This window comes from Schistocerca americana, chromosome 7, assembly GCF_021461395.2.
Source record: "Schistocerca americana isolate TAMUIC-IGC-003095 chromosome 7, iqSchAmer2.1, whole genome shotgun sequence".
In the NCBI taxonomy this organism is placed as follows: domain Eukaryota; kingdom Metazoa; phylum Arthropoda; class Insecta; order Orthoptera; family Acrididae; genus Schistocerca; species Schistocerca americana.
Genome location: NC_060125.1, coordinates 195,213,535 through 195,225,712, shown reverse-complemented (window position 1 = coordinate 195,225,712; position 12,178 = coordinate 195,213,535).

The following is a 12,178-nucleotide window of genomic DNA, read 5'->3' as shown; positions in this document are numbered from 1 at the left end:
CCAGACTCTCTGTGAAAATAAGAGAAAATTACGTTTTATCTCTAAGAAATATTACGTGTGGGGGCACACGGTGCTTACAAGGGCAACAATCTACTAGAAAGGCGTTCGTAATTAAATATATCACGAGAGAGGTTTGCCGTACCTGTCCTCATAAACGGTTCTGGAGAAGTCAGTAACGCGGAACCTGTCGGCTGTCAGCGTGAGTAAGTCAATTATAATCTCTGCAGTCCCCTGTTGTAGCATTCCAATCAAGCCGTTCCAAGTCTGGTTCTCTTCCTCGTAGCCTGGTACTTGTTCAGGGTATGCTGCCATCTTATACCTGCAACAATTAGGCAACATGCAAAGTTTGTGCCGGCCGCGGTGGCCGTGCGGTTCTAGGCGCTGCAGTCCGGAACCGCGGGACTGCTACGGTCGCAGGTTCGAATCCTGCCTCGGGCATGGATGTGTGTGATGTCCTTAGGGTAGTTAGGTTTAAGTAGTTCTAAGTTCCAGGGGACTGATGACCTAAGATGTTTAGTCCCATAGTGCTCAGAGCCATTTGAACCATTTGTAAAGTTTGTGATATCTCGAATATTAAAGGATACTACTCAAAAATGGCTCAAATGGCTCTGAGCACTTTGGGACTTAACAGCGGAGGTCATCAGTCTCCTGGAACTACTTAAACCTAACTAACCCAAGGACATCACACATATCCATGCCCGAGGCAGGATTCGAACCTGCGACCGTAGAGATCGCGCGGTTCCAGACTGAAGCGCCTAGACCCGCTCGGCCACTCCGGCCGGCAAAGGATACTACTATTCGTAATATGGACAGGATTATTCATGCAGATATGCCAGGATTGTAAACTGATAGGCGGGAAACATCGTTACAAGAATGACAGCTTCTTGTATGAAGCAGACAATTTGCGGATCACAGTACATTGACACGTAAGGACTTGCTTAAGGCCACAGTGTTCCTACGAAACGTGCTAAACGTCCTTGCCTACCAAGAATGTTTCTCGAACGGTATGTTGGAGAGAACGGTGCATGATTACTGGATTGTATCTTCCATGTTACATTGTCACTTGGAACCGGATGATTATGGCTTCTTTGTCCAAGAGATGCTGTCTTTCCTAGTGCTTATGCCGTCGTAGATCTCCGTTGCTTTTCATGATTTAGTTTATTTGATCACTTTATTTAACTTTGTGGTCAGATGCCATCAATGTGGCCACATTTTTCAGTTAACTTCAGACAGGGAAAGCGCTAGAGCCGTCTGTCTGTGGATTGTGTATACTTTTCCCCGTGTGTCATCGTATTTTAGATGTTTGTGCATCGTATTTTCTGAGAGGAGGATTAGAGATCAGCCCTGTATTTGCTTGATCAATGGTCGAAAACTGCCTCAAAACTACAGGTTGACCGGCGTACCGCAACAACGATCGTCAATCCTACACCCGAATGCGATCCGGGTCTGGCTCACCATGTGTTGCAAGCTAGCCCGTGGCACATGAATAAGAGCAGATCAGGTCCCACTACATTACTGCCCGATGTTACTTAATGCATCTAGCGCAAAATTATAATGTACCTGGCACGAAATCGACTGGAAACTTCCTTTTTTACTTCTACCTACTCTGGATCACGGGAAACATTAGATTGTTTGCTGGCATAGGGTCCATCGAATCACCTTCACAATTCTCTGTTATTCCAATTTCGTATAGCCCGCGTAAAGAACGAACTCCTATATCTTTCCCTACGAGCTCTGATTTCCCTTATTTTATCATGGTGATCGTTTCTCCCTATGTCGGTCGGTGTCAACAAACTATTGTCGCATTCACAAGAGAAAGATGGTGATTGGAACTTCGCGAGAAGATTCTGCCGCAACGAAAAAGTCCTAACGCCTTTGTTTTGACGATGTCCACGCCAAATCCTGTATCATTTCATTGACACTCTCTCCCCTATTTCGCGATAATACAAAACGTGCTGCACTTCTTTGAACTTTTTCGATGTACTCCGTCAATCCTATCTGGTAAGAATCCCACATTGCGCAGCAGTATTCTAAAAGAGAACGGACAAACATAGTGTAGGCAGTCTCTTCAGTAGATCTGTTACATTTTCTAAGTATTCCGGTAATAAAACGCAGTCTTCGGTTAGCCTTCCCCACAACATTTTCTGTGTGTTCCTTTCAATTTAAGTTGTTCGTAGTGGTAATTCGTAGGTATTTAGTTGAATTTACGGCCTTTAGATTCGACTGATTCACCGCGTAACGGAAGTTTAACGAGTTCCTTCTAGCAGTCATGTGGATGACCTCACAATTTTCGTTATTTAGGGTCAATTGGCAATTTTTGTACCATACATATATCTTTTCCAAATCGGTGTCAATTTGTGATGATCTTATGATGACTATAAGTCGATAAAGACAGCGTCATCTGCAAACAACCTAAGACGGCTGCTCAGATTGTCTCCCAAATCTTTGATATAGATGAGAAACAGCAAAGGGTATATAACACTACCTTGGAGAACGCCAGAAATCACTTCCTTTGTACTCGATGACTTTCCATCGGTTACTACGAACTGTGGCCTCTCTGACAGGAAATTACGAATCCAGTCACATAAGTGAGACGATATTCCACAAGCGTGCAATTTCACTACAAACCGCTTGTGCGGTACAGTGTCACAAGCCTTCCGGAAATCCAGAAATACGGAATCGATCTGAAATCCCTTGTCAATAGCACTCAACACTTCATGGGAATAAAGAGAAAGTTGTGTTTCACAGGAACGATGTTTTCTGAATCCATGTTGACTGTGCGACTTCTTCTCCCAGAACCTCTTCATTCTGAGGTTCCTCCTCCACTCCCCTGTTCAGATTACTTGGTCTTTATACACTAATTTCCCGTAACTCCCTGAATTTTTTAACCTTCTTCGAAATACCTCTTTATCCTAGATATCTTTCCAACTGATGCCAACTTCGTTACTTATTTCCTCAACCTTATGTGCGTGCGCCTTTAGTGTGGTGATGTGATTAAAGATTTTCTTTGTCACTTTCCATTCGCTCTTTGTGAAACAGTGCTCGTAAGATTTCGACTGTCTCTTGCGTATAGTGTCCGTGATCTTCTCCACCGGTTTATACAGACCTCGATTTTTCTTTTTCTTCCACATATCAGACATTTCTTTTGCCGGTCAGAGGGTCTTCCTTAAATTTTTTTCTTTCTTTCTTCGCTAATTGTTCCATTTATCCTTTCTTATTCAGTATCAGACACTCTAAATTGTAAATTGCTTATGGCTTAAGTGGTATAGTGAAAAGCCGTTTTCGGCTTGACAGTCCTCATTGTTTTGATGTGCAACTCTAATTAAGCATCGTCTCAAATCGTGTGAGCTGATCAAATTTATACTTATTCGAGCTGCAATTCAGTAACAGTGATCGTTGAAGTCAAACCGTATTTTTCTTCTCTGCGCATGTAATTGCAGGTCTTCCTCGACTCGCTTGTGAGGAGAGGATTCTACGAAACCAACTTTCGACTGACCTGGCGTTGAGAAACTGAGATAATCCCCCGCGCTGTGTAAACCGGCAGCGCAAGGTGAAGCCTTTACCCTCGCCATCTCGACACCGGACAGTTATGCCGCAGGATGACTGCATTGTTTGAGTTCTGGCGACGGGCTGATGCCTCGTAGCTAAATTCTTTTCCCTTGGGCTTTTTAGGATGCAGAACGCAAAACAAGAATGCAGCAGAAAGCTTAAAAACGGTGTCCATGGACACGCGACTTAGCAACAGAATGGAGAGTTTACAGCTATGCCTTCGGGCGAGATGTTTTCTCTTGAAAGCGTTGCCTCTGGCCCCAGGGAGATGGAAGACGGATTGTATACCGATTAGGTTCCTTTCAGATTACGCCGATACAATAGCTCCCTACTTAGCAATCATATACAACCGCTCGCTCACCGATAGATCTGTACCTACAGATTGGAAAATTGCGCAGGTCGCACCATTGTTTAAGGAGGGTACTAGGAGTAATCCATCGAACTGCAGACCTATATCTTTGACGTCGGTTTGCAGTAGGGTTTTGGAGCATATACTGTATTCAAACATTATGAATCACCTCGAAGGGAACGATCTATTGATACGTAATCAGCATGGTTTCAGAAAACATCGTTCTTGTGCAACGCACGAAGTAATGGCTGCTATCGACAGGGGATCTCAAGTTGATTCCGTATTTCTAGATTTCCGGAAAGCTTTTGACACCGTTCCTCACAAGCGACTTCTAATCGAGCTGCGGCCTATGGGGTATCGTCTTAGTTGTGCGACTGGATTCGTGATTTCCTGTCAGGCAGGTCGCAGTTCGTGGTAATAGACGACAAATCATCGAGCGAAACTGAAGTGATATCAGGTGTTCCCCAGGGAAGCGTCCTGGGACCTCTGCTGTTCCTGATCTATATAAATGACCTGGGTGACAATCTGAGCAGTTCTCTTAGGTTGTTCGCAGATGATGCTGTAATTTACCGTCTAGTAAGGTCATCCGAAGACCAGTATCAGTTGCAAAGTGATTTAGAAAAGATTGCTATATGGTGTGGCAGGTGGCAGTTGACGCCTAATAACGGAAAGTGTGAGGTGATCCACATGAGTTCCAAAAGAAATCCGTTGGAATTCGGTTACTCGATAAATAGTAAAATTCTCAAGGCTGTCAATTCAACTAAGTACCTGAGTGTTAAAATTGCGAACAACTTCAGTTGGAAAGACCACATAGATAATATTGTGGGGAAGGCGAGCCAAAGGTTGCGTTTCATTGGCAGGACACTTAAAAGATGCAACAAGTCCACTAAAGAGACAGCTTACTCTACACTCGTTCATCCTCTGTTAGAATATTGCTGCGCGGTGTGGGATCCTTACCAGTTGGGATCGACGGAGGACATCGAAAGGGTGCAAAAAAGGGCAGCACGTTTTGTATTATCACGTAATACGGGAGAGAGTGTGGCAGATATGATACGCGAGTTGGGATGGAAGTCATTAAAGCAAAGACGTTTCTCGTCGCGGCGAGATTTATTTACGAAATTTCAGTCACCAACATTCTCTTCCGAATGCGAAAATATTTTGTTGAGCCCAACCTACATGGGTAGGAATGATCATCAAAATAAAATAAGAGAAATCAGAGCTCGAACAGAAAGGTTTAGGTATTCGTTTTTCCCGCGCGCTGTTCGGGAGTGGAATGGTAGAGAGATAGTATGATTGTGGTTCGACGAACCCTCTTCCAAGCACTTAAATGTGAACTGCAGAGTAATCATGTAGATGTAGATGTAGATGTAGAGGGCCCATTCAAACAGACCGCTATCTCGTTGTCTCTCCCGAAAACAACAAAATTTTGTCAGACTATTTTTTTTGCCATTTGGTGTAAGCGTGCAACATACAGACGCCAAAAGTTTGGTGTGATGGCAGACTACTTCCTTTTCCCGCGCACAAGAGAGCAGCACATTGGGTGTTCTTAATATAGACAACAGATTAATGGAATCAATAAGTGACCCTGTTATGGTGCCAGTCGGCAACCGTTACGTTCCGAGGAGCTGAATGTTAAATCCTCGCTGCTAATGATAAATGGGTGGAATCTGGCCAAAGAGCTCTGTCGCTGTAGGAATCTGGACAGGCAAGCAAAAAATTAGTTGACACAAGTACACTCTAAATAAATATATTTCACTCAGCTTGTTGCTGCAGAACAGCTATACTGCTGAAACTTGTGGCAGCCATGGCTAGCTGTAAGCCGAGGCCAGACACCGGGTGCGTCTGTATACACTGAATGTTTGCTGGTAGAGCCAACTATCAACAACTCGGTGTAACTTTCGTCTGCAACTAGCAACTTGGAACCAATCTAGAACGAGAAAACGGTGCCCTGGTGCCTGTTGCTTATAACACCGTCCCGGCGGCCTTCATTGATCGATGGCCTTGAGGTTCTCCAATGGTCAGGTCATCCTATTGGAGCGATGTTCAAAGCGCCACTTGTGGCGCCTGCGGGAATTTTCATCGAGGCACCGCCTCCCGTAGAATCGATAAGCCACGATACTACGGAGGCGATGATAGGGGCTCTTGAACGCAGAATTCTCAGGACAGAGAGCCAGGAAACCAGTCGTTTGGAGAATTTTTTGTAGGGGTAAAACAGCAAAACTTTTACGCCATTGGCTAGCAACCAACGAATATTTTTTTCATTTGTGGGCAATCATATGAGGGACGCAGTTCTGCTCGGGCAGTCTTTCTCTTCACCTCTTTTTTGGCACGGAGTGCACACTTTCTGCTTTCCAACTTCGGCTGCAGCAGACAGTGTTGACTTTGCGACTTCTGGCTGCTTGAGTGGCCACGTGAACTGTTAGACGAGTTCTGGCGACATCCATCAACATAATGCCGGATGATCAAAAACACAGTATAAATTTGGAAACTGAATAAGTCACGGAATAATGTAGATAGAGAGGTACAAATTAACACACATGCTTGGAGTGACATGGGGTTTTATTAGAACCAAAAAAATACAAACGTTCAAAAAATGTCCGACAGATGGCGCTTCATATAATCAGAATAGCAATAATTGGCACAACAAAGTAAGACAAACCAAAGATGATGTTCTTTACAGGAAATGCTCAATATGTCCACCATCTTTCCTCAACAATAGCTGTAGTCGAGGAATAATGTTGTGAACAGCACTGTAAAGCATGTCCGGAGTTATGGTGAGGCATTGGCGTCGGATGTTGTCTTTCAGCATCCCTAGAGATGTCGGTCGATCACGATACACTTGCGACTTCAGGTAACCCCAAAGCAAATAATCGCACGGACTGAGATCTGGGGACCTGGGAGGCTAAGCATGACGAAAGTGGCGGCTGAGCACACGATCATCACCAAACGACGCGCGCAAGAGATCTTCCACGTGTCTAGCAATATGTTTTTTTCTTGTAATAAAACCCCATGTCATTCCAAGCATGTGTGTCAATTTTTACATCTCTATCTACATTATTCCGTGATTTATTAAGTTTTCAAATTTATACTGACTTTTTGATCACCCGGTATATAGCTGTTCGCCCACGTTCGGCAACTGTGGTGAGAATATCTGGCAGCACTGGCTTGTTAGTATGAAACGAAGTTTGGAATTGTTCACCATTTTATTAAATTTAAAAAATGGCTCTGAGCACCATGGGACTTAACATCTGAGATCATCAGTCCCCTAGTACTTAGAACTACTTAAACCTAACTAACCTGAGGACATCACACACATCCATGCCCGAGGCAGCATTCGAACCTGCGACGGTAGCGGTCTCGCAGTTCCAGACTGAGGCGCCTAGAACCGCTCGGCCACACCAGCCGGCTAATAAATTCAAGTAGGTTCACCCACAACTGGACGATCAGGCAGAGTTGCATAGCTAACTTTCTTCTTCTTTCCGATACGATTGCACGGTCACTGTTATTTATCCGCAGCTATGTGGCACTAAATTAATTGTGTTAGGGAGCTGATGTCTACTGATCCTACTCCCCTATCGTATAACTTTTCCTATCCTTTCGGTGTTGCTATTATTTTATTTCACTTTAATCAAATGTTGAGTGTACGATTTATTTTCATCGAACGTTTTTTATCAGTTGTCAACACTGAATCTTGTAGTAAAGTGTGAGTTGATATGCGTCACGTTTCTGATTTCGTAGGTAGCGAATATCTTTATACTGAATCATGGAAAAGTCGATACCTAAGAGTTAGTGCTTTTCATTAAAAGCTTAACTTTTTTCCCTTGAGCATCTGAGTTTTGTGGAGCGATCTGGCTCTCAGCGACCCATCTGATGCAGGTCACGGAACCATGCGAGAGGGAAGGTTCGGCTCAACTGGCCTTCACGGTAGGAGATTGTTCTTTTGCTATGTTTGTTCTGTACCAACCTGTATTTTAGTACTATCTTTCTGGTTCGTCCTTTGTTTACTTCTTTATTAAGCCCAGTCAGATGGCTCCACTCATCAATGTGCCTGAATTTATCCCTTCTCTTGATTCTTCCAGACCTTGTATTCAGACGAGTTTCTCCATCATTTTTGCACTCCATGTATTTTATTTTTTCGTAGAGCATGAGTTCTGTTTTTCCTGACATCCACTGCAGGTTTTCGATCATTATCAGAGCTCATCAGAGCTTATTTCTCCTGACCGGCAAACAATATGAAATCATCCACTTTCAAACCCTGCTTCTTTGGACCTAAACAGATTCCTTCCACTCATTCTTTCATAGCTACCTTCCATTATCTCATTATCATTTCCAGAAACATGTTAAACAAAATGAGCAACAGTCCACACCCTGTCTAACTCCTGTCTTAGTCTTCAAGGGCTCTGAAATTTCCCCATCAAATTTTACGTTGGAGATGGCTTCAATTAGCGTTTGATTTATAATTGCCCAAATTTTTGCACCTGTTCCGAATTCTTCCAGAACACTGAACAGCTTCTGCTTGTCGATTACGCCATATGATTTTTCAAAGTCAACGAACGCAACTAAAGTAGTTCTGCCTCGTATTGAACTTGCTCTGAGAATGGTTTTCAGACAGAAACTCTCTTCCACAAAGGGTTATCCTTTTCTGAAGTCTGGTTGGTATTCATCTGTTTGTTTCCTATTAAGTTTCATAAGACTTTGGAAAATATTTTGTAGGAAGTTGGTGGTGACGAAATTAGATGGCAATTGTTTGGAATGTTGCAGTCTCGATTCATACTGAGTGGGTGTATAAGGGCTAATTTCCAGGCAGCGTGTATTGTGTCCTTTCCTCAGGTATCACGGATCACATGATGTAAGTTTTCTGTTGCTTGTCCACTCCATATTTAAACATCTCCTCTGCTATTCCGTCCGCTCTAGTCTCTTTTTTTATTTTTTTAGTTCTTCGCTGAATTTATTACTTTCACGAGGCTCGATGGTTTTGAATGTGCATTTACATTTGATTGTCTTATGAAGTTCAGACTCTTCAGAGTTCCTCACAGTTCTCAGGAGTGCTAAAGTAGTCGGCTAAAAGTTGTATTCCTCCTTGTATGTTGAAACAAAGGCATGATACTGTTGTAGTTCTTTCTTGAAAGTTCTACAAAATTCCCTGGCGTTATTTTTCTTGAAGTGTTCCTCTAGATTTTCTAAACTATTTTTTGTCGTACTTTCTTTTTTTCCTCTAGTAATCTATGTAGTAGTTGTTTTTTTAACTACAGATGTCTACGTTTTCTCTCAGAGTGGTTTGAGTACAAGCTTTTACAAGCATTTAGTCTCTTATCTAGGGTTTCATCACACATTTTGTTCCACCATCCGTGTTTCTCTTTCCTTCTTCTTTCCTCAGGGTTCCCAACTGCTTTTGCTTCCTCCCAGCTGTTGACCTTCAATACCGATAGATCCTCTTGGTAAATCTTATTGTTTTCTTTCAGAGTCTGAGTATCGATCCTTTTTTTTCTGAGGTCTATTTGGCTGATACTTTACGTTAATTTTCGAAAGGTAATGGTCAGAATCGATGTTCAGAATTTTTCTCATTTACACTTTCAAATTCTCACTTCTGTTGTTGCTTGTTATTGCGTGTTTCTCAGAAATATTCTGCTTCCTCCTTGTTTCGTTCACTGTCTTGATTTGTTGGAGAATGGCCAGTAATGATTGTGTGGAAAGTATTTCCAGATATAAATGATAAAAAGAAATTCCCTCCGAGTGCAGCCCCCCCCTTCCCCCCCCTCCCTTCCCCAGGGGGCTCACGGTCCTTTCGTGAGTACGTGCGTGGCGAGCACGGGGCCCCGAACTATTGCAGCCTTCCTTCTTCCCAGGGCTGCATTTCCTTGCCCTTCCCCTCCTTTCCTCTCCTTGCTCCTTCCCCTTCGGTCTCTCCTCTCCCTCTGTTGGTGTCCTTATTTAAGTTGGCTCCGCAATCCTCCTGGTTCTGTTGACTTTCCAATTTGGTTTTGTTGCATAATCACCTCATCTTTTTGGCATTCCCTGGTCCCGCTCTGGTGTTTGACCTCCATTACTAAATTTCTTTTCCGTAGTGTGAGGCATTTGGGGAAGAGCACCTTACCTAATATCTCCGACATGTGCCTTCTTAGTTCATTCCACCTATTCTTTCACGTCGTTGTCTGATGCTAGGGTGCATAGCCAGCACGGTAACCAGCCCGTGTGGTGGAGTCGCTTTGTACCCTTTGGTTGAACCTCCTGAACGCACAGGGATCACACTTCTAATACCTGATCTGTGACCTCCTCATGTAAGCCTAGGAGTGGTTGCTCGTCATCCTGGAGCATCCAAACTCCCAGCAATGGCCACCGTGCCAGACGGCCTTTGCTGTGGCTGGGTGGCGCCCTTGGGGAGAGCCCCTGTTCGGAGTGAGTGGTATCGGGGCGGACGCTATGCAAATGAAACGCATACGGGTCCTGAACTCTGGCCGCTCTTCTCCTGCCGTCTCTCTGCGTGGAACTGATTCTTTTCGTGCTGCTTCTCCTGCCCCTTCGGCGTTCCCTTCCATGATTACCCCCTGGGAGGAGGATCAGGATTGTCAGCTAGGCGCGAAACCTTTCCCCCGCTATCTGGTTTGCACCAGGACTGATGGGGATACTTTCACCAATACCAAACCTTTATTTTTTGTGGAACACATGGAAGACAAGTTTCGCGAAGTGGACTCTCTGAGCAAGATGGGGTCGGGTTCATTGTTGATCAAAACTGCTTCAGCTCTCCAGTCTGCGGCCCTTCTTGCCTGTAACCATCTTGGCACAATTCATGTGACCATTACCTCCTCCCCCCCCCCCCACCAAATATGGTTCAAGGTGTGATTTTTCATAGGGACCTCATCCTTCAAACTGATGAGGAACTTCTGGATGTTCTCGGATGGCGGGATGTTCAGCGTGTTCAGAAGGGTCGGAAGGACAATCGTATTGATACTGGTGCCTTTATCTTGGCCTCTGAAGGGGATACGCTGCCTGACAAAGTAAAGATTATGGTTTATCGTACATCCCACCACCTATGAGGTGTTTTAAGTGCTTGCATTTTGGACACATGTCTTCCCGCTGTTCACAGGCCCCTCTCTGTGGCGACTGTGGACTTCCAATCTCCTGCCACACCTTGGTATACGTGACGCTACCAGCAGTCGACCATATGTTCATCCTGAAGATGGCCCCTGCGATTAAGACTGTTTTCTTAATAATAAGGTCTTGTTAGGTGATCTGGATCAGTGTCCATCCATACATTGATGGAGAATCGTTACTGGTGGCCACCAATGTGGGTGGTGGCATGGGGACTGTCCTCACTCCAGACATTGCTGTGTAATACACTGCCATGAGTGAATGAGACTTCATGCTTGAACAATAGAAACTGTATGTCCAGCACTACAGCACTGCTGTGGATAACCCATTGATAGAAGTGAACGAATGGGTCAAAATCTTTTGGTCCCAGTACATCTGCTGTATGGTAGGGGTGTAATAACAGCTCTACCACTACCCTCCATAATGTATCCGTCTAAGTGTGCATTTCATAGGCAAGCTGACAATTGCTTATTGCTGGGTGGCTGGCCACACGATCCAACACCATCATCTCAAAGTCTGTTGCTCGGACATGTCTTTGGCAGGAATCTTGGCTGGCGTGAGTGACGTCATCTCTCATAACTTGGTATCCACGGAGATACATCTTCCAGTTAGGTTCACGCTTGTTGGGACAACATTCTCTGTAAATTAGTGCTATTTTATGGCCATTATGTCCTCTTCTCACAACTTACAATATATGCATGTCTGCCTACTCTTGTGACGGGTGACATTGCATCTTTGATTACACGTCACGCACTGTACACATTAGCACACCTCACGATGGGGCATATCAGAAACTGTTTGATACAGTAGACAACTGAAACAATGGGTAGGGGTTTGCATGCGGCACAAGTTAATGGGCCAATGCTATGCGTGCGGTCGTCACATAAAATCCTTACTAAGAGCTGCATTTTGTTCAGTGAGCTGCTTGGTGGTCAGGGGTGTATGAAGTTTATCACCCACTACCTGTTCCAATGTACAACAGACAATCAGGATCTCTGCAAGAATGTGGCAAAAGTTCATGCACTCTTGCAATATATGCATTAAGACTGGCGGTCGTCGATATGAACAGTTACTATGAGCTACTTGTTGCGTGTGTCCATGACACAATAAATACGCGCTTCTGACTACCGGTTCCTTATCTCAATATAATTGGTGGTGAACCCACTACAACACGCTTCAATCTGACCCAAA